The 23,806-nt window shown below is 37.9% G+C and overlaps 1 protein-coding gene across 1 annotated transcript in view; it reads right to left on the bottom strand.

Annotated features, from left to right (window-relative positions):
- Positions 1 to 23,806, bottom strand: part of ZFHX3 (zinc finger homeobox 3) — a 1,295,343-nt gene that overhangs the window by 757,414 nt on the left and 514,123 nt on the right. Inside the window, exon 8 of the mRNA XM_023637235.2 lies at positions 15,936 to 16,002. The gene's annotated coding sequence lies outside the window, so the exon portion shown is untranslated. The remainder of the gene's footprint in view (positions 1 to 15,935; positions 16,003 to 23,806) is intronic.

Below are 23,806 nucleotides of genomic sequence, written 5' to 3'. Positions count from 1 at the left end.
TGGCACCCATGTTTCCTAGGGGGAACTTCTGGGGATGTCCTGGCACTGTTCAGGGCTGACCTAAATTCCCATTAAGAACGAAGAACTGCGGTAAATGGAGGAACTAGATTTTGACAACTGCATCAATGTGTAATAAAAAAATCCAAGATGGTTTAATTTCAAAGTTAAAGTCTCTCTGTATAGCACAGTGGTATGTATAGTATATATATAGTATATGTAAGTGCTATGTATAGTATATATAAGTTCTATCTAATGGCCACATAATTACATCCTTGTAGAAACCTGCTTTTTAAAATGTTAGTCCCTGATTCAGAGATTACAATTGGTTAAAAAAAAATCAATCAACATCCACAAATAACAACAGATCTATCCTGAAATTTGAAATCTCATTGTATATGCCACCTTGGACTTTCCATCCCAAGAAGCAATCACATTTATTCACATGTCAAGAGACCACCCAACAACTACATACTCAGTGCTACTCACATATCAACTAAGATGAGATACAGCACCAACTTTACAAAACACTCATTTGAAGGAAATGCCACCTGGTTACATCCCAGCCAAAATAAATAGGCAACTACACAAATCATGTACAAAAGAGAAAATTATAACAAAGCATTCAGATACACCAAAACCAAAAATTTTTGTAATGGCAGTAACTTCGCTTTTCCTTACCAATAATATTTTGCAGGTAGATGATACTTAATTAAGCTATTTTACTCTGTATTTATTTTATTTAATCTAAAATATAGAATGGTATAGACACGTAGTCAGTAACACAACTGGGGCCTATTAGGGATGGCAAGTGCCCTGCATTTATTCAACAAATATTTCACTAGTGCCTTCTTTCTGCCAAGGATACCACAGTGAATAAGAGAAGCATGGTCCCAAAAAGCTTATAGTTTAATGTAGGAGATGAATAAATAAGTAATTAATTAAATATAGTGTGACAAATGTAATGAAAGGGGACATGAGTGCTTGGGGACCATTGAGGAAATTATCTCTCAGATCATCATTGTACTTGCTCACTTTTGAGAAGTGAAGCTGAGACTCAGAAAGAGGGCAGTAAGTTGCCAACATGATACAGAGAGATTTTTCTAGCAAAGTGAAGGATATGGAAGCGGGAATGTGACCCAGCAAAATGGATTAATTTCAGAATTTCTACTTTACCAAGAGGATCCACCTGAAATCCATTTTAGAAGCAAACGAGATACAAACAACTTCTTAAACCATAGATAAATAGAGGAATAATTGGGCATCATTGAAGAACAAATGATTTTTTATTGTACCACATAGCAAGTTTTGTGATTTTTCTTCAATAACATTTAAGTAGCCTGAGTGGAAGCTTGGAGACAGTGGACTCTCGGAGAGCATAGCATACTCATATCTGGAAAAGGTGATGTGCAGATTGGTTTAAAGGAATCAAATCTTCACATCTTATAAGGCCTATATGTTGTTACTCATACAGCAAAGAAGTTATGTGGCATTCCATCGTGTCATGCCCACATCTCGAAAGAGCCACCCAGTCATATATGAAATAACCAATCTTTCTAAAATAGTGCTTCTTTATTTACATATGAAATACTTGTGTTTCATAGAGAGCTCTTAGCATTAAATATTAGGTCTTTGAGCATCTCCACCAAAATTCTAAGAGAGTTTTAAAAATTTCTTCAAAGGATAACGGAAGTTTATAAACGAAACCTCTTAAGGTGGAGAAGATGTTACCATGTGAAGCATTGAAGATTCTACCACAGGGCACCAATGTGAAGTGAAAACGTCAGATCCGTAATCACACCACTGGCCACTTCTTTTTAAAGTCAGGCTTACTAAAGTATAATTTACATGAAATAAAATCTACCATTTTTAGTGTACAGTTTTGTGAGTCTTGTCAAATGCATAGTCAGGTAACCACCACCACAACCAGGATACTGAGAAGTTCCATCACTTCCTCAAAATCCCTTTGTACTTTTAGTCAACCCTCCCCCTACCCCCCAGTCCTTGGTAACCACTGATTTAGACCTATAGTTTTGTCTTTTCCAGAATGCAATAGAGTGGAATTCCACGGAATCAGCAACACAGAGATGTTTTGAGTCTGCTTCCTTCACTTAGCATAACGCATTTGAAAACCATCCATGTTGTTTCGTGCATCAGTAGTTCATTCCTTTTTATTGCTGAGTTGTATTCCATTGTGTGGATATACCACTGTTGTTAAAGGACATTTGGAATATTTCCAAGTTTGGGCAATTATTAATAAAGCCACTATAAACTTTCACAGACAGGTTTTTGTGTGAACATAACTTTTCGTTTCTCTTGGGCAAATCTCTAGGAGTGGGTTTTTTGGGTCAGATGGTACATGTATATTAACTTTATAAGAAGCTGCTAAACTGTTTTCCAAAGTGGCTCTACCATTTTGCATTCTACCAGCATGTATGACAGTTCCGTCACTTATTTAATGTAAAAAGCTAAAGAACTGCTAAGGATGAGTTTAAGGTGTTTAAGAAAATACTGGGCCCTGATATTTGGACCCATGAGAATCTTTTAAAGAAGGACATCAAAAGGAAGGATGGCAATCAGTAAATGAAAGATTAGCACTAAATTTAGTTCCACATGATATGGACTGATCCAACACTTAATTTCATTAGTGATTCTTCAGGTGAGAATCTATTTTAGGAGTCACAAACCAGTTACACTGAAGCTTTGTCATTACTGAATGGCACCCTTGCCTCAGCATGCACTACTTGGTAACTCCCTGCTCCCTCACTTCTACTCCCCTTGTCCAAATCTCAGGAATCCTGAAGACCTCATTCAAATACCACCTCCTCTTGAAGCACTCTGGGTAACAATAACCAATTCCTTCTGTGAATTCCTACAGCCCTTATAACTCCTCGTAAGGCATAACTTCATTACATATCCCACAGCCAGCCCTGGTGGTCTAGTGGTTAAGATTCGTGCTCTCACTGCTGTGACCTGGGTTCATTTCCCGATCAGGGAACCACACCACTCATCTGTTGGTCATCATACTGTGGCAGCTGTGTGTTGCTGAAAGCTATGTCACTGGTATTTCAAATACTAGCAGGGTCACCCATGATAGACAGGTTTCAAAGGAGCTTCTGGATTAGACAGACTAGGAAAAAGGACCTGACCACCCACTTCCAAAAAATTGGTCATGCAAATCCTATGAACAGCAGCAGAGCAGAAGAGCATTGTCTTATATAGAGCCAAAAGATGAGAGGATGGTGCAAAAAGATTGGGCAGCGTTCTGCTCTGCTCTGCTCTACAGAGGGTGGATAGGAGTTGGAGTTGACTCGATGGCACCACAAAAAATATATCCCACAGCTTATGTTCTATTAATAACATGTATGTTCATTTTTCCTCCTTGAGAATCATAAGCTTCCTGTATTAGGGCTGCCGAGAGAGATTGACTTATCTGTACCACCCTCTAAGCTGGTCTATGTATGCCAGACTATTTTGTGGTACAAGTGTCCATTAGGTTCAAGGTCAAATGTGCTAACCACCATAAATATCCAGGAAGACAAAAAAATGTATGCTCCAGAGTTAATTCATATCCACCTGGATAGTCAATCATTGTAAGCTGCTTATGTTTAAATATTCCACTGTGGATCTGGTTTAACTGAATTCAACTGGAGAAAACTACTTCATCTCTAGAAAACCGTCTAAAGGGAATTAGAGGATGCCACTGCACACTGTTAGTTGGTCCTCCAACCAACCAAGAGACTCAGGAAAGCTCATCTGTTTTAACAAGAAAAGAAGTATCCATCATAAGAAGCCAACTACTTAAAGAGGGTTAAGGGAAGACCAATGGGGAGAAAGAATTCCATGGATTAAGAGTCACACAAAAATCTTAACTTGAAGGCCTGAATGCTAAGAAAGTGAAGAACATATAGTCTATATGTTTTACCTGCTTTTCCTCCTCACTAGGTCTAGAAAAAGACATCTATTAACTACTTTCACTTTAGTTTCAACTGAGCTTGCTTCCTGGTCTCTCACATGCCAACTCAGTGCTACTGAGATCATGGCAGCGTTATTGGGAAATGTCATAGCTGAAACCCAAACAGCTTTGCTGGAGTTTTTTTTTAAATCTCAGAAAATCGCCTGTTATACTTTTATTTAAAACTGTGATCTTGAGCTAAGCTGTTGTACTTGACTGTGTCCTTTTAACCTAGGGAACTCGCTGCCAAAAAATATTATTGAGGCCAACAGCTTAATAAGTTTTATAGAAGATTAAATATTTATATGAATAAAAATAGCACCTGCAGTGACACCAGGAAGGATAAAATTACAAGGGCTATGAAATCTTCATGCTTCAGGGCATAAATTGCTTACCAGCTGGAGGAGGTGGCTGTCCTCACGGAACAACACTGCACTGTGAAATATGTCTTCCTGAGAAGGATCTCAATGCTGACCACTTTCAGGACCAAAGGCTATAGCAGAAGGACCATTAAGCTCTTGGTATGCACCCAGCCCAAGGTTGTACAGGAATTTAGAAAATGAACATGATGCTATACTAATCTAAAATATGAAAACAATCATGCAAGAGAGAGGCCAACAACTCCATTCAAGCTGAATGGGAGTAAGATGGAATAAAATTATAAAATATGAAAGGGCTCAGAGAAGGAATTGTTCCTAATTTTGACAGCCATTATGGAATCTTTGCAGTAAAGAACTGAGGATGCCAAATCTCAAAGCCAGTTAAGACCAAATAGGAAAGGAAGTAATCAGTCAACTACTTAGGCTAAATCTTTTCTTTCTTTAATATTTTCCCCAAAGTAGAAACGGAACATGAAGATTATCAATAAGACCTTGTTCTTCTAACCTTGCTAGAGTAAAGGCCACCATTTGAATAGAGTGGAAAATAACAGGGGGAAAATGAAATAAGGAGAAAAATCAGGAAAACCTAACAAAATATGTGCACCATTTTTTAGATGCCAGATTTCACTTCTCCCAACACCAACCATACAGTGGCATTTGCAAATGACTCCTTTTTCCCTCACGGGTTACAGTAATAATAGTAAATATCCATCAATCCATTTTATAAATGAAATATTCAACAAAGTAAAGAGTAGCATCCAGCCAGGCAAAGAATGCTGATAAGGTTAATAAGTTGTTAGTTTTATTGGAAATTCGTTTGACTTTGCAAGTTTAGATAACCCATGTGCACAAACATTCTACAGTTACTAATAAGACTTGAGGTTCAGTTGCATAATTAGTTGCTTCCTATGGAAGGATTATTTACGAAACAGCGATGGGCTCCAGCAAGATGCTCTTGTGCAAAATAGTGTATGGAGTGCATGATGGGTGGCCCTCAGGATGACTAAATGAACAAAAGACTCCTGTGGATTTTAATAACACTGATCCACTTATAAATCATAAATCAAATGGGAACCCTCTTGCAGTTCGAAGATTTCCAAGATTTCTGGGGAGAATGCTCCAGCAAAGCAGCATGTTATTTGCCAGGATTAACCATATTTGCTCACATTCTTTTAGAAATAGTGTTTTGCACTCTCAGACAGGTGCTGGCAGGGACTAGTAAAAGTGTCACAATGGGAAAGGTGAGGAGAAGGGGGCAGGGCCTGTGATGGGGTCTTTTAGAATCCAGAGTTCGGCACAGAGATAGCCAAAGCTGAGAGGAGCAGAGAAATGCAGGCTGGTAAAGATGAGAAGTCATAACCTAAGCCAGAGAGACAAATAAATGGCTGGTATCAACAGGAGCCGTTTCTTATTATTTTTAGAAATCCTTTAATTTAATGCATATTTTCTTTGCTGAAAAGGAAATAGTGATATTAACAAATTGGTTTTATTTCTAACCTGGCAGGCTGCCTGCAGTGAAATGTAAATACATGTACATGGGAGCCGGGATTAGCATTTACTGAAGAAAAGGAGTAGTCAATATTTTAATGAGGAAGTCTAAGAAAGCAATTGCATGAAACACACTCCGATGTCACAGGGGAGCTTTTTAAGTTAAGCCAACTAGTTCCAAATTACTACTTTTCTCAGCTTTCCTTTAAGGGAAGTTTAGACTTAACTTGAAAAAAAATACAACTGTGGCATTTAGTCTTAAATATCATAAAATAGCTGTAATATTCATCTCTATAAATACATACATTAACCTATATACATATCTCTCATTATATATATATAGAAAAAGAATGTCTGACATGCCATTCTTCAGTTAAATGGCCCATTTAACAGTGTCATCCTTCTGCTTTTTTCAAAGACAGAAATACTAGGTGGAGAAAATTGATATTATCCAAGAATGGGGGATAGATTTGAGGAAAAACTGCTTGCTAGGAAATAACGGGGAGCCAAAAGAAATAAACATCAATAATAGTTTAAGAACAGAGTCATGTATATAAGACGGGTTTGGATAGCAGATAAAAACTATTAGAAAAACACTTATCTATCATATGTCTAATGTGGCACCCCAGAAGGCATATTTCCATCTTAGAATCTGATTTTATCAAGAGTTAGAAAAAGAGAAAGGAACAAGAACATTCTGGGAATAAGGTGAACGTGGTAAATCTAGGAGATAAATAAAAAACCTAAAATATCACTGATATCTCAGAAAAGATTATTCTTGCTTAAATGAAATCAAATTATTCTAAGTGTAAAAGACTTCTGTTTTAACATTTCTGAACTTCAGGGTATCCGATAGGACTAACTACTTTAACAACACACATTAAAACAGTATTTCCTATATGTTCATGAGTGCTATCAAGAACATTTTATGTCTGACAAATATTTAAGTATCTTATGCTCTTAAATTGGCCAAATTTTACCTGTCCTTCAAAACTTAATATCAACATCAAATAATAAAGATTAGAGCAGCAATTAATGAAATAGAAAATAAACATGTCAGAAATTGATCAACAAAGCCAAAAGTTATTTTTGAAAAGAATAATGAAATTGATAAACACTTAATGAGATAGAATAAAAAAGGAGAGAAGGTATATATGATCAGTACTTAGATTCTGCAGACATTAAAATGATCATAAGACCTTATAATCATTTACAATTTACACATTTATAGCTATATATTTTTATGAATATGAGGTATCTGTATATCCAAAAGAAACTGTTCACATGAAGACTAGGAAAAATACACCAAAAGCAACATTAAGTTTTTTAGACAAAGACCTTGTTTTTAATTTGATTAATAGATTTAAAAAACAGGATGCATTCCCACAAAGCCCTCCTATACAGTAGAGATGAGCAAAATACATTTACATGCCACAACATAAATGGATTTTGGAAACATAACACCGAGTGAAAATCTGTCACTTGCCTGAGTCTACACTCATTGTGATACAATTTACACTCAAAAATTTTTAAAACTCTAAACAATATATTGTTCAATTCAACATGCAGTCCTCCCTGGGTGTCTGCAGGGGATTGGTTCCGGCACCACCTCCCCGCCCATATCAAAATCCGCAGAAGCGAAAGACCCTTAGTCAGCCCTTCATATGGGCTAGTTCCTCAACCTCGGATCATAAACACAGTACACAATCCTTTGTTTGATTCAAAGGTTGAATTTGCAGATTGTAGATACGGAGGGCTGACTGTATAACTTAAACAAAAGCGTTTTTTGAAAGGCAAGGGAGTAGGGAGCACAATATTTCAAATAGTGTTCATCTCTTGGTGGGGAGGATACAGGGTAAGGACTAGGGAAGGTGCCCACAGGTAGATGCCAGGGCCCTACTAATGTTCCCCACAGTCTGCCCCACTAGAGTCTCCCCGCACCCTGCCCCCACACATTGTCACTGGCTCACAGCTGTGGTCCTTTCTCTAAGGAGCTTTTCTGGTCAGAGACAAGAGATGAAAGAAAAGACCTCTCTGATGGAGCAGTGGAACTCTGCTTGATGTGTCCTTCTCTGAATTTTTTTCCTCCTCCTTTGCAAGCTCCCAATTGCCATGTCTCCAAAGGCTCACGTTTTTCCTATTTGAAAGCAAGAGAGAGTAAAGGAAACTGCCTCCCCATTGAGTCATAAAATAAGCCCCATTCAAGTCGCCCTGTCTCCATTTACTGGCTAGGTGTCTTGGGCAAGTCCGTGAATCTCTTTGAGTCTAATTTACTCACCTGTAAAGATGGAGACATCTGTCCTGCCCTTATCTGAGCATCGCTGGTAGGACTCCATAGGTGTAAGTATTCTTAAGCTGGGTCTTAAGTTTATGGCTATTCATTTCATGATTATGTTTTATAACTTACACATATCTTACACATCTTATTTGTATGCATAGAATATTACTAATAAAAATGGTTGCAAAAAAAATTATAAAACCATACACACAGGGCAGACAGGAAGAGACCGTATGTTTCTCCTTAGGTCAAATGACCCCTCCTACCCCCATCACCAACAAGTAAGAGACTCCTCAGGGCCTCATAGTCTGCAGACCTAGGAGGTAAGAAGACTAGCAACTGGCTCTATACCAGCCAAGAGTTGTTTTATAAGGAGCTGGAATATTTTTCCACAAAAATCTATCCACTAACCCACCTGCCATCCATTCAGAGACACTAAATACAGAAAGAAAGAAAAAAAAAAAGAAGGGTGGGGCAGTATGGCATATCCCTGGGACATACTACCTGCAAATTGAAGTACTGAAGTTGGGGCAGAACACAGAGAATAGGAGTGCATGCTGGGAAACTGAGATTCTTATGTATTCCATTTGAACAGAGATCTTGATTTTCAGGGTTTAGATCTCTACATGATGCTCCCTGAAAACTTGGAATTGAACTAGGAGATATGCACATTAATACATCCTCTATATATAGATCCAAGAAGGAAATCTGACCATTGCACAAGAGGCCATATATAAGAGCAAATCCCTAAGTCTGTTGACGAACACAGAACAAAGTATCTACAATAGACTAGTGCAGAAGAAGGGAGCAAAAGCATCCCACAGACTCAGAGGAAGATCACTGCCTCTAAAAATGTTATACTGGAGGAAATCAGAAGACCTACCCAACTGTAAATTCGTCGAGGGCAGGGGCCCAGTCTTGTTTACTACTGTGTTTTTAGCATTAAAGCAGTACTCGGCACAAAGTAAACATATAATGGCTATTTTTTAGATAAATTAAACCATTTAGCATCTACAATATAGAGCAAAATAGAACTCATTGTAAAAGGTATAGAAAACTATAAGGAGAAATAAAATATGAAAAAGTAACAGAATGAAAAAAGAAAGATGAATGAGATGAGACAAGAATATATGTAACCAAAAAAGCACTGGCAGAATACAAATCTACATTAAAGGTAGTAAATATCAGGAAAACATAGAAAGAGCACACTGTAACATTTCAAGGCGGATTACAAATCAATTGGAAGAGACCAAACCCACACTGTATGGTTAAATTAATTTCCAATTTAATTGGCCAAGAGAGCAGCATAGTCAGGAAAAGATATGACTCAGCATGAATTCCCTTGGTTTCCAGGGTCCCTAAAGTGAATATAGTGAATTGTAAAGATGGCCTTAAATTTGCCCACTCCCTGTATCCATGCCATTGCAATATGACATGACAGTTCCTCCCATTAAGAGCTAGAGTCTTGGGGCTGGCCCCGTGGCATAGTGGTTAAGTCCAGCACACTCAGCTTTGGCAGCCCAGGATTTGGATCCTGGGCAGTGACATACACTACTTGTCAAGTCATGCTGTGGCAGCAACCCACATACAAAATAGAGGGAGATTAGCACAGACGTTAGCTCAGGGCTAATCTTCCTCAAGTAACAAAAGTGGAAGATTAGCAATAGATGTTAGTTCAGAGCGAATCTTCCTCACAAAAAGAAAACAAAAAAAGGAGCTAGAGTCTATTTCTCCAGGTCTTGAATCTGGGACGCTCAGCTGACTTCCTTTAGCCAATGGAGCCTTAGCAACGTGACGCAATCAGAGGCTTGAAAAGTGCTGGTGCATCAGGGTTTGCTCTCACTTGTTGCTGTAGAAACTCTCAGACATGTGGTTCCAACACCAGACACATGCACAAGGCCACCAGGACCACTTCTAGTTGACCCACCAGCTGACTGCAGTGACATGACTGTGCATAGGTGAGACTTAAAGAGCCCAGCCCAAACTACTGACCAAGAGAATCATGAGCTAATATATGATTGCTGCTTTGAGCCTCTAAATTTAGGGGTGGTTTGTTATGCAGCAAAAGCTAGCTGACATAGAGGCAGTCAGCTGTCAGTGATACTCTCCGCCCAAGAGGGGATCTTTGGATGTAAGCTCAGTCCTAGCTGCACCTCCTCCTCCTTATACTCGGATTTAATCATCACTTGGGAAGAACTTGAACTAGTGATGTGCTAAGAGGGAATGTTTCAGACTTATGAGACTTCGCTAGTTCTCAAGCCAAAGACAGTTCCATTCAAGTTATATCCTCGTGAGAAGGAAGAGAGGGGGATGAGGGAAGCAAAGTCAGTGCCCAGGTAACCTTGACCAGGTTAGCCTGGAAGGACAGCCTTCAGCTCTATGGGTTTCCTGGAAAGCCCATTTCCCAAAACTTCCTTAAAAAGCAGAGGAAGAAATAAGATGAAAATTATTACAGAGGAAAAAGTAGATATGAAGGTCAGAGATGGGGTTTACCATTCATCACCCATCTATCCATTAAATATATTTATTGACTGTCTAGAATGTTCCAGGCTCTGGACCTATATACCCAGGTAGAGAGCAGTGAACAGAACTGGGATGGTTCCTGCCTTCACAGAACTTACTGTCTCAACGTCTAGATCACTGGAGTTCCTGAAAAGACCAGGATAAATGGGACAAAACTAGCAATTTAAGCTATAATAGACGAAAACACTCATCAACTGAAAAAATTCCAGTGACTACAGATGAAAAGGATGATTATTATCAAGGCAAACCCATACCCAGCTGCATCCTATCAAAATTGTTGAGTTACAAGAATAAAGTCTCACAAACATCCAGCATCCAGGCACAGAAAAACAATACACGACACACTCACACCCTAATTATCCACAATTGAAAAAAAAAAAAGCCTTTCCTTAGACTTTTCCTATGAGGTGGAAATCAATATAACAAAATTACAGAATTTTGAGGGGAAATGGTGCAACTTAAGAATTGTATACCTAAACAAAGAACAGAAAAATGTCATCACAAATGTCTGAACTCAGAAAACATACCAACCATGCATCCTGCTTAAAAAATTATCTAAAACCATACTTAAACTTACTGAGAGATTAAGAAAAATTAAGAGGTCTAAAATAAGATATAATGATCTTATTGGGAATAGTGAAACCAGTTAAATATAGAAATAACAAAATAATTATAGCGAATCTATTTAAAAGCTAAATAGAAATCATAAACATTATTCATGAAAAATAAGGCATATGTTGTAAGAATAATGATATTTTAAAATAGCACTTTTTCGGGGTCGGCCCCGTGGCCGAGTGGTTAAGTTCGTGTGCTCTACTTTGGTGGCCCAGGGTTTCGCCAGTTCGAATCCTGGGCAAGGACATGGCACTGCTCACCAAGCCATGCTGAGTCGGCATCCCACATGCCACAACTAGAAGGACCCACAACTAAAAAATACACAGCTATGTACTGGAGGGCTTTGGGAGAAAAAAGGAAAAAATAAAATCTTTAAAATAGCCCTTTCTCTAAAACCTCAGATTGTATTAACAAAGGCCAAATTACAGGGCTGGGGGAGAACAGTGATATGTGTGGGGGTGGGAAGTGTCTACATTCTTCCATTTAACTAGAAGATGTAAAAATGCTGTTTGCTTTTAAATGTAACAGAGACTATAGATTAAGGTGCTTTTGAGAAACTTAAATGAAAAATTGAATTTAATACCAAACATATAGTCTATGAAACATTAACAAAGAATGGGATAGTCTATATGCCCAAAGAGAGAGAAGGATAGAAAAAAAGTACAAGAATCAAAAAGAAAACATAATGAAAGAAGTAAGGCTAATATTTTGTTTACAGTAATATTTGAAAGAGGTTTAAACCTCTTTCAGAAGATAAAAAGTAGATGACTGAGTCACCAAACAAAATCCAATCATGTACTTATGACAAGAGATACACCTAAGACAAATGAGTACAAAAAGGATGAGTAAAAAGATGAGCAAAGATATATTAAAGAGAAACAAATAAAAAGAAAGCAAAAGTTTTAATATTAATGCTAGGCAAAGAAAAACTCAAAGCAAAACCCATTCAGCGTTCAGAGAGATTTCATATTAAGGGAGTACAATTCAACGCAAATATACAATGTTTATATGTCAAATAACACGGTACTGACTCACAGAATGCAAACTACTTCTATAAATAAGAGTTAAAGAATAATAAGAACAAATTAATAAAGGACTTCAACATCCCTCTGTTGGTCAAAGGAGACCAAAGAAAACAGAAAATGAACTATGATGTAGAAGAGATTGATAATATAATTAGTAAGATTAAATTTCTACTCTAAGTAAAATAACTTTCATTTCCAGTGCCCACGGACTCCTTCCCGAAGAACATCACATATACTCTTCTATAAGGATAATGTCAATAAAATTCAAGTAAACGGGGCTGGCCCCGTGGCCGAGTGGTTAAGTTCGCGCGCTCCGCTGCAGGCGGCCCAGTGTTTCGTTGGTTCGAATCCCGGGCGCGGACATGGCACTGCTCATCAGACCACGCTGAGGCAGCGTCCCACATACCACAACTAGAAGGACCCACAGCGAAGAATATACAACTATGTACCGGGGGGCTTTGGGGAGAAAAAGGAAAAAATAAAATCTTGAAAAAAAAAAAAAATTCAAGTAAACATCATAGTGGGTATATTTCAGAGACAACTAAATCAAACTAGAAATTAATAATAATAGATGAAATCTTAAAACTTTAAAATTTCAAATTACTCTTTTAAAAGAATTTTGGGACATAAAAGTTATCAAAATGTCACTTTAGCTTATTAAACAATGAATAATATAAGAATAAAAAATATCAAAATTTATATGACACAGCTAAAATGGGAATCATAGCAAAATTCATAGTTTTAAATATTTTTATTAGTAAATAAATAAAAAAGATAAATGAACAAAGTATGCAACTTAAGAAGCTGGTAAGAAAACAGAAAAACTATGGAAATAGCAAGTAAATTCAATAGGTGGTTCTTCAAAACTACCTTTGGCAAAGCTAATTAAGAAAAAGACTCATATTAAGAATGAGAAAAGTGATTTAACAATAGATTTATAGGTTTAATGTTTAAATTGTAACAATATTTTGGATGCATCTATATTAACAACTTTAACTGCTAGATGAACTGATATTTCAATAGGGAAATAATAAATTAACAAAGTTGATTCAATAAGAGAGAGAAAAAACAACCTCAACAGGTCAATAATCTTAAAAGGAAATTAGACATTTCAAAGAATGTTCCCCCCAAAATGAGCCAGATGCAGACATTAATTCTATTACATCTAAAGAAGAGCGGGTCACTTTCTGCTATTTAAACTGTTCCAGAGCATAGTGTGAGCAGAAGAAAGCTAGGGAGGATGGCAAAATCTTGTTAGTCAATATTATGAAGCTACAATTACCACTGTTCAAGAAATTAACAAAAATGGCATAAATAGAGAACTTTGCAGATATAACAGGCATTATATGCAGAAACTCTAAAATATTATCATAACTTAGGGAGGCTTCTTTCAGGTATGCAAGGATGAATGTATGTTAGAAAATCTACCAATAAATGGAAAGACACTCTATGCTCTCCAATGGAATAACTCAATATCCCAGAGATGCCAATTGTACTCCAATCATTTGTAAATCCAATCCAATCATCATCAAAATCCGACATGGAAAAACAAAGAAAATAGCCAAGAAAATCTTAAAAAAGGAACAGAAGCAAGGTTGGCATTACCAAATAATTATCGAAATCACAAAAACCATATAAACATTGCAGCACTGATGTAGGAAATTTTTCACATTAGCAAAATTAGAAACAATCTACATATTTACTGTTCAATAGGAATGGGTAAAACTTTAAGCTACATCTACGTAACTGAATAGTACACAGTGATTAAAAGTTACATTGTAGAAGAACATGGAAAGATGTTCAAGTCTTATTGGTAATTGGGAATAAAACTTTACAAATAAGTTAGAATAATTTTTTGCTAAAAGAATGCAATCTAATCACAAAGGGTAAAAATCTTAAAAGATATATATTAAATGTAAACAAAGGATATTTTTCCATAAAGGGATTAAATGGTTCCTAATTTTACTATTCAGGCTCTTCAATATTTCCAAATTTTTTCAAAACAAATATATTGCTATTGTTTTCATAAAAATATTATTTTTTAAAGGTCAAATCCTCTAAAATCTAGTAGTCTATTAATTAAAGTAAACTTAAATGTGGCTGAAATTCATTCAAAATACATATAAAGGAAATCAGTGCTCTGTGCCAATGGCAATCATCTGGATATGACTCACCAAAAAAATTACTATATGTCTGAAGGAAATATTAAAACAAATAGCCCAGCACTGCAGTGATTGCACAGAACTGTATATATTCGCTCTGCGCACTGGACAGGAATTTCTCATTTCATACATCATTTACAACTTGCTGCAGTGATTCTGCAAAATCAGTCCACACCATTAGCATGCACAAAGAGAAACGCCCAGTGTTCTCATTGTTGGAAAATTCAAGTGTTCTGGGCTCCGACGTGCACAAATATCCGCACTCCATCTAAGCAGATGTGGCTCTGATAACCGGGATGAGGGCACCAGGTGACTAGGTGCCACAGATAGCAAGCAAATATCCAAGGTCAAGTACACCGACTTTTAAAAATCTATAGTCCAAGCTTGGCTTGTGCTCATAGATATACTTAATTTTAAAAACTACTTGAAATAAATGAAAACAAAATGGTGAAAGTCATAAGCAAATCCCTCCAGGGGGGCTTATTTTTTTAATGGGAACCAGCTCTGATTTCTAAAATATTTTATCAAGGCATCTGAAAACAACCATCTGGTTTACTCAACACTTCATCAGATGAATGTCTGAAGCATTCACCTAAGTCCCTGCTCTTTCTTAACAGGGTTACTATTTTCAGATCACAGCATGGAGGAGTATATTTCCAAAGCAATACAAAATCTTGCCTTGTATACTTCAGACCAGAGAGAAAGACGTTTTGCTGGACAATGAACTGCTCCCAGAGTCAGAAGCATTCTGGGATAACAAAGAGGCTTAAGAATGGCAAATGTCAACTTGGTTCTGCTTCCAACATCCCTGACAATCAAACTCTCCTTCTCTTCCCTTCTTTTTCTTTATGTAAGAAAACTCAAACCACAGTTTTCTGGTAAGTGCATTTGCCGTATCCTCAAGTCTAGCTACAGCCATGGAAATGAATTCCAAGAAACATCCAGTGGATTCCAAACAACACCCTATGGATTTCTCTTATCACTGTGCTTCATTCATTTCTACAACAATGATGACCCAGAGTTAAGCTCAGTCTCAAGGAAAAATGTATATATGATCCACGCATAGGACACTCACCAAAACCAGCCATAATTAACCCTAAAATTATGAAAGCTCATAACTTATAATGACAAGATTATCCTTAGAAATTGCCAATTGTTCCTACCTACATACCAACAGAATCTTTAGCAAATGAATTCATTTTTCAGGACCAAAATTTAAGTAGTTGGTGAATACATTGTAGTGTGCAGAGGACATCAAAGCTCTAGTAACAAAAGTCAAATTCATGCCAGAATATCAGAAAAAATATATAGGAGTTTGGGAAGTAAAGCCATCAACACATACGTTGCTCATTTTTATGTCACACATATTCCAAATCATTAAGTCGATGAAATCAGACAGGAGAACGCCCCCCTTGCAGAAATCAACCTTCAAGCACTTTGAATAAGACAAAGCACTGTGAAGAAAGATTCCATCAGTAACTCTAGGCATCTCAATAGGATGTGTCTACATACCAATGTAAGAGTTCTTCTTTGATTTATTCTTCTTTTGGTCTCAGAAGAATTCAAGAAATTCAGAGGCCTGTAAATATGGAAAAAAAAAAAAGAGGTTTGGTTTAAGGAAAAGATCTAGAAAATAGCAATCAAAATGATCAAGGAGAATTGAGAGTGGTAATATGTATGCTCAGCTAAAAATGAGGCAGGCTGAGTGGGAAGTTGATAAAAATCTGCAAACCACAGAGGTCATGGCTAGAATGAACATTGACTTCTTCACCACATATCAAAGTGGAAGTACTGTTTCCAACTAAAAAAAAGCCTGTGAAGTATTATTCATTGCTCTGCCCTTCCAAAAAAGAGGTAGATGATGGTAATAGAAATTCATTTCACATTAAATACATAATAAATTACTAAGGATGGATATATCAATTTATTAGTACTTTAAGCACTTATTTAGGAAAAGACTGAAAGGAATTTATGATTTTCAATTTTTTTTTTTAAGAAGAAGATAGCCCTGAGCTAACATCTGCCACTAAGCCTCCTCTTTTTTTGCTGAGGAAGACTTGCCCTGAGCTAACATCCGTGCCCATCTTCCTCTACTTTATATGTGGGACGCCTACCACAGCATGGCTTGACAAGTGGTGCCATGTCCGCACCCGGGATCTGAACCTGCGAACCCCAAGCTGCCAAAGCAAAGTGTGCGAACTTAACCACTGCACAACCCAGCCGGCCCCAAGGAATTTGTGATTTTCTCATAGATCTCCACCTGGGGAAAGTGTAAAGTAAGTGACAGTAAATTTCTTCTCCAAAAATAATTAGAGAAGAGTTCTAAGTTAAGGATGAAACTCAGTGGTAGGAGTATATTGTGTAAATTTGCCTAACCAGAACACATAATTTTTATATAGAAACAGCCAATCCAAAACTAAAACTAAGTCTGTGCAAAGGATCTGAATGTACGTGAACCTTTGCCTCATTTGTGCTTCTGCGTGGGGATAAGTGCCTTACATATTGTGTGGAAACTAGCATGACTCAAATATTGTCACCAGCATCATGCAAAGAGGATGACATAGAGCACACGTGAAAGATATTGAATGCAAAGAGTGAGTGCCAAGGAAGCAATAAAAAGTCATAAATCCAGCAAGAATACCAGAGGCAGAAAGTGACTAGAAAGGTTTTGGTAATGCTACACAATGTCAAACCGGAAGCAGACTGCCTCTCTGTGGATTTTCTGGTCTTATGGGAGACAGTAACCTATTATTTATTATTTATTTTAAGGTAGAGAAATGAAAGTTGAGATGGTCAAACATGGTAGAAAATGATTCCATAAGCATCTTGCCATTATTCCCAGACTAAAATGGATGTGTAAATTAGGAAAGCCCAGAAGAAAAAGATATTTTAATTGAAGACAACTGTTGTTTTAGAAGAGCAATATACAGTTATTGATCCAATTACTGGCTACTGTACAAACCGAATTTAAGAACCATTGTCCAAAATTAAGGTAGAGTGTCTCATCAAATGAATGAAGCAGGACTAGAGTAAATTTTAGAAGTAAAACATGAACCTTAAAAGGATTATTTCATTAAAATTATAGTTACTGGAAACATGAGAAGATTAAGATTAGGAAGGGTGGAGCTAACCAAAAATGGGAAGAGAGAGAGAGAGCCAAGAGGTAGAGAATGAAATTTAATTCAGAACAGTCAGGAGTCTGAAGCAAGTTGAGCCTTGGGTTTTGGTTAATGTTTCTAAACCACTGTAAAGCTGAAAAAACCTTATGGAATATTATTTGGCCTTAAAAAAGAAGGAAATCCTGCCATTTGCAACAAGATTCATGAACCTGGACTACATTATGCTAAGTGAAATAAGCCAGCCACAGAGGACAAATACTACATGATTCCGCTTCTGTGAGGTATATAGCACAGTCAAACTTAACAGAAGCAGAGAACAGGATGGTGGCTGCCAGGGACAGGGGAGAGGGGGAAAAGGGGAATTGTTTTTCAACGGGTATAAAGTTTCTGTTATGCAAGATGAACAAATTCCAGAGATCTGCTGTACAACCTAGTACCCATAGTTAACAATACAGTATTGTTACTGTGCACTTTAAAATATGGTAAGAGGATAGTTTTTGTTGGTTTTTTTTTTTTTTTTGAGGAAGACCAGCCCTGAGCTAACATCTGCCACCAATCCTCCTCTTTTTGCTGGGGAAGGCTGGCCCTGAGCTAACATCTGTGCCTATCTTCCTCTACTTTATATGTGGGACGCCTACCACAGCATGGCTTGCCAAGTGGCGTCATGTCGGCACCCGGGATCCGAACCGGCGATCCCTGGCCGCCAAAGTGGAATGCGTGCACTTAACTGCTGCGCCACCGGGCCAGCAAGAGAATAGATTTTATGTTAACTGTTCTTACAAACAAACAAAAACATGCAAAAGAACACAAGAAAATTATTGGAAGTGATGGATATGTACCTTGGTTGTAGTGATGGTATCACAGGTGTATGCTATGTCCAAACTCTTCAAGATGCTATGTTAAACCTGTGCAATTTTTCGCGTATCAATAATACCTCAATAAAGCTGAAAAAAAAAAAAAGGAAAAGACACACCTTCCTAAGCGCTAAACCTAGTTAGCATTGTCTAATGTAAGCACCCTCAGATAGGAGGTGCCTGATACCTGATCCTGTTCTCCAGATTTAATATCCGATGCTTCCCTCTATTTATAAACTGTGCTCAAAATTAAGATTCTTAGTCATAAGGCCCACAGAACTGTTGCTTTAAATAAAGATTGCTTAAAATGCAGACAACCTTTAGAGAAAATTCAAATCTGCTTCACTGGGAATGGTCATAAAGAACGTCATCATCTACACAGTTCATAATTCATATATTGCACACCGATTTAAAGGAAAGGTAAATAAAAATTGCATGAATTTTGGAAACAGACTATATTCTAGAGATTTCCAACATTATTATTTTCGCAGGTATCTTTTATTATAATTTTTGTCTAGTAGACAAATGTATTTATTAAAATGTTGTGGTCCCATTTTGAAACCATCAGTGATGTATAATAAGGGTGAATGTCCAATCTCATTAGACTTGTAGAATGTTAAGAATAGCTCAAAGCCGACAGTCACTTCCTTCTCAGACTTCCAGAGGCTGAGCAGAGCGGGCAGCAGGGTGTGTGTATGTGTCTGTGTGTGGCCCAGGTAGAAACCACTGATAAACAAGACCTAATCAGAGTCTTATGCCACTGTTACAACCTTTTGAAAATATGTAGATACAATCTAACTTAATACGATAAACATGTCATTTTATTTTATTAAGTGACTTAGATTATACTCACATTGTCCCAGATTCTCTGGGTCATTTTACAACCCTCTACTAAAGCCAAAACTTGAAAATGACAATAGAGGTAATTATGCAACATGTTTCAGTGATTTTCTGACCCAACATCTCCCTTTGCAGCAAAGAAAGAAAGACAGCAGAATGCCATTAAGCCTCAGTATCTAGAGCAGAGGTGGCAAACTTTTTCTGCAAAGGGCCAGATAGTAAATATTTTCTTCTTTGTGGATCCTACAGTCTGTGCCACAACTGCTCGATTCTGTCCTTGTATCAGAAAAATAGCAGCTGTATTTGAATAGAATTTTATTTACAAAACCAGGAGGTGGACCAAATTTGGCCCATGGCTGTAGTTTGCTGACCCCTGTTCTAGAGCTTTATTACTAGTAGTGATTATTTCTACTACATTTTGATATGGTTTATATATGTGTGAGCATGTGTGAAGACATGAACTTTGGAAGAGAATGATATGGGAACAAAATGAAAGTAAGGACAGGAAAATAAGATGAAGGCCAGTACAGTTACTAAATAGCTCTGAGCATCCTAGAAGCCAAAGCAAAGAGAACAACATGCACGCTGGGTTGTGGTAGCCAGAATAACAGCTCTCCAAAGATGTCTGTGTCCTACTCCCCGGAACCTGTGAATATGTCAGGTTACATGGCAAGAGGGATAGAAGGCTGAAGATGGAATTAGGGTTGTTAGTCAGCTGACCTTAAAATAAGGAAATTATTCTGGGTTATCTGGGTAGGTCTCATGTAATCACAAGGGTCCTTTACATGTGGAAAAGGGAGACAGAAGAGCAAGAACTAGAAAGTTATAATTAGGACAAAGAATTAACTGGCTGTTGTTGGCTTTGAAGATGGACAGGGGCCATGTGTCAAGGGATGCAGGCAGCCTCTAGAGGCTAGAAAAGGCAAGAAAATGGATTCTCCTTAGAGTCTAGAGAAGGAACACAGCTCTGCCAATACTTTGATGTTAGCCCAGTGAGACCCATCTCATACTTCTGATCTCTGGAACTGTAAAATAAGTTTGTGTGGTTTTAATCCACCAACTTTGTGATAATTTGTTACGGCAGCCACAGGAAACTAATACATGGGTCCATAACATAAAGTAGGAATTTCTTTGTGGGTCTTTATAATTGGTCTAGTATGTAATAATGTGGATTACATACTTAACGAGATGCCCACACTGAATATAATGGCACATTCCCTATGTCTCTTTCCTGAAATGACCCTTGAGCAGGCTAATGACACAATAGCAAATCCTCTTCTACAAGGAGCCATCGCCAGGAGATCCAGGTATGTCATTCTCCAAGAGTCTGGCTTAACGTGAGGATCAAACTTAGAATACCTGGAGCAACATTCTCTGACGTGCGGGATGTTATTACATGTCAGGAGAAAAGAAATCTGTACTCACAAGGGTGTGGGAAAAGATAGCTTAAACAAGATTAAAAACTTGTCTTTATGTTGAACTTCTCTGAACCTTTAATATGCTTATGTGAATCCCCAAGAGGATAATAATATATTCAAACCTTTCTAGCTACGAGTTCTTTTTCTTTTCCAGGAGTATCAGGGGCTCAGTGCCCTGCATAGCCCATTTTAGAAAACTTTGACCTACGGTGATGGAAAAACCCAACAGATTCTCAGGGAAATCTTGCGTGCTCTCCGGGTGGTAAGGAAACTAACCAATGAGTTAAATGGTTGGTCTCTAGAGTTGCCCAGTGTGATCGAAGCACAAGGGTCTCCACCCGCCATCCAGGCTGCAAGCCTCTGGGCTGAGCCTTCCCTCTGTTCAGGAGCTTCAGGGCTCCCTCTTAACAGGGAGTGTCTGATATACTAACTCGCTGTATTAACTGTAGAAGTTGGCATGCCTGGACTTGTGGGAACCCCACAGAACAACTGTTAAGTTTGTGGCACATATTTCTGGATTCAAAACCCCTTTCTTTAGGAGAGCCCCAAAGTCTACAGGTTTAGCACAAAGGAAAGGAACGAAACACAGCCAATTTGTCTTGGATGTCTTGGCCTTGGCCCACCCCTGTTTGTCGTCTTCGCCAGAATAGAGCCTTTTTGTACATCTCCAGCGAAGAGGAGCTTAACTGTTAACATCTCCATTTAGAGAAAAAATGGGATGTTAGAAGAAACATACTACACCTTTTTCCTTAAGCTGTATTTTTTATTTCAATGGGTATCCAAACATCTGGGTCTTTTATTACTAAATACATTTATAGTGTCTTGTTAAAGGTTGAGAAATGAAAGCTGTTTTCTTCATTTCATTTCTTTTCTTCTTCATTTCATTTACAAGTAGCCCCATAGTGTATTTTCTGTTTATGTACAACCAAAAGGGAAATACCATCATTTGCATCCTCTAATGATTTATTAACTGCTAATATTAAAGATTATTTTTCTGTTAGACCCCCAAATTTCAGCGATATTTATAGTTTTGTCTTTAAGACAATGAGGATTTTTTTAAATTTAAAACCCCAAATCCACAAGAGAACGTGTATATTCAGTGGGCATTTGACACTATGGGAAATGATGTTTAGTGAGTTTAGTGCAAATCAACCCATTTAAAATGATCCAAGAAATGTTTGCCAAATGATTGATGTTGGTTGTTTCAAGAAATCATAAATTAAACCTAGAGATACAAACCTAGGAGAGGTTATCCTGATAATGTTGCATTTCCTCTGATTCAAAATGTCAAAATAAGATCTAGTTACTTGAAAACTTTAAGGTTCCATATCACTAATATGCACACTATCATGATTTCACGTTATATGCCATGGGGACAGGACAATTTTAGGAAACCCCCAAATTTCTAAAAGCACTCAGGGGAGTAGCCACATGGTCCCACAGGTTGATTTCCTGGAGTCACTGATTTTGCAACATGTCTGAGCTGCAAGGTCAAGGTAAAGAGTGGTGAGAGCGGACGCAGCAGGCACGTTTTCTGATCTAACGAGTGAGGGAGCAGGTTAGGCATCATGCAGATGTTTTGTTGGGCTTTGGCACAAATCAGGTCTATGTTCCTATTTTCCTCCCTATCTCCCCAACTTGCTGTGCATCTATACAGCTGCCTCACGTAGACATGGAGCTAAGGAGATGGGGAGTCAGAGAGAGATGGGCTAGGCACAGCATGGCAGCTCCCTGAGAAAGCTGTATCAGGAGTTCTATGTTATAAGTCAGATGGAATCAATGAAATTTCTGAGAGTTTCCTGGGGTTTTTAATTTTCTTAAGAAACCGTGGAAAACATGACTATGAGGTTTCATTAGTAAACCTTACCCAGTTCTGGAGACATACAGTATTTAAGAAGCATAAATAAGGCTTTTGCATCCACCCAGCAGTGCCAAGCTAGAATTGCAGACTCTTAGATCTGTCTGCATCCTAGCATCCATGTGCAGGGCATGTGCTTTAAGGTTTCAGAAATCACCAATTAACACTATATGGCACCCTCATAGCCTGCCTGACACAGCTACGTAAGAAGTACATTTCAAGTCAATTCTGTGCCAAGTATAATTCTGAGCTATAAACTCCTCAAAAGATTTTTAAGGACTTGCTTCACATCATACAAATATGAACTTGCAACCATCTGCCGCACTGTAGGAGCCGTTTGCAAAGATGGTCCTAGTGATTCTCTCATCTCTTTACAAGGCACACTCCTTTGCAACGCAACCCTGCAGCTCCCCCAGCCAAGAAGTGGTGTTTACTTCTCCACCCCTTGAATCTGTGCTTGGTTATGTGACTTTCTCGACCAATGGGACTTTTGCAAATGTGGCAGAAACAGAGACTTGAAAAGCACCTGTACCTTGGGACTTTTCCTCTTTGGGCTGCCATGATGTGAATAAGCCCCTGTCAGATGTTGGAGACACGTGGTCCAGCTGACAGCTAGTACCAACACCAGAGATGCACATGAGGCTATCTCAGACTATCTGCTCCCTCTCTATCCATCCAGCCTTAGGTGAGACCAGCAGTGCTGCCCATTTGGACCCAGCCCAATCTCTGACTTAATGATTGGTGAGCAATTAAATGGTTATTGTTTTAAGCTTCTATGGTTTGGGATGGTTTATTACTCATCAGTAGATAACTGAGACATACACCTATTTCCACCTCTGTAAAAGACAGAACATTGTAAAAAGAAAAGCACAGAAAAACCAGTGTCCATAAGAAATTAAAGGTTTCTCAGTTGTTCACCAACATAGGTTACATGGGGTCTCTCAGTTATCAAACATAAACTAGAATGGGTTCTCACTGCTGCTACCGTTCTTGTTTTATAGCCTGGTCAATCAAAACAAGTGTTTTCTAAAAATGGTCCTGGTGGTATTACCTGCTTTTGTCTAGGAACTAGCCTAGAAAAATCTGCTACATCAGCAAACCACAAGGAGCTCCATTGTCTTCCTTCACAAGTGAGTTTAAAAACCCAAGACTTGATAAAAACCAAGAATTGCAGTACTTCTACCAAAGTATTGACTGAAGGGGCCCAAAGAGTTTAACTATTACCACCCATGAAAGAGTAATATTACCTCCAATCTTGAAGGTGCAGAAGTTAGGACTATGGGCTTTTGAATAA

Source organism: Equus caballus, chromosome 3, assembly GCF_041296265.1.
Source record: "Equus caballus isolate H_3958 breed thoroughbred chromosome 3, TB-T2T, whole genome shotgun sequence".
Taxonomy (NCBI): Eukaryota; Metazoa; Chordata; class Mammalia; order Perissodactyla; family Equidae; genus Equus; species Equus caballus.
Note: the sequence above shows the minus strand (reverse complement) of the source record. Positions and strands in the feature narration are given on the sequence as shown.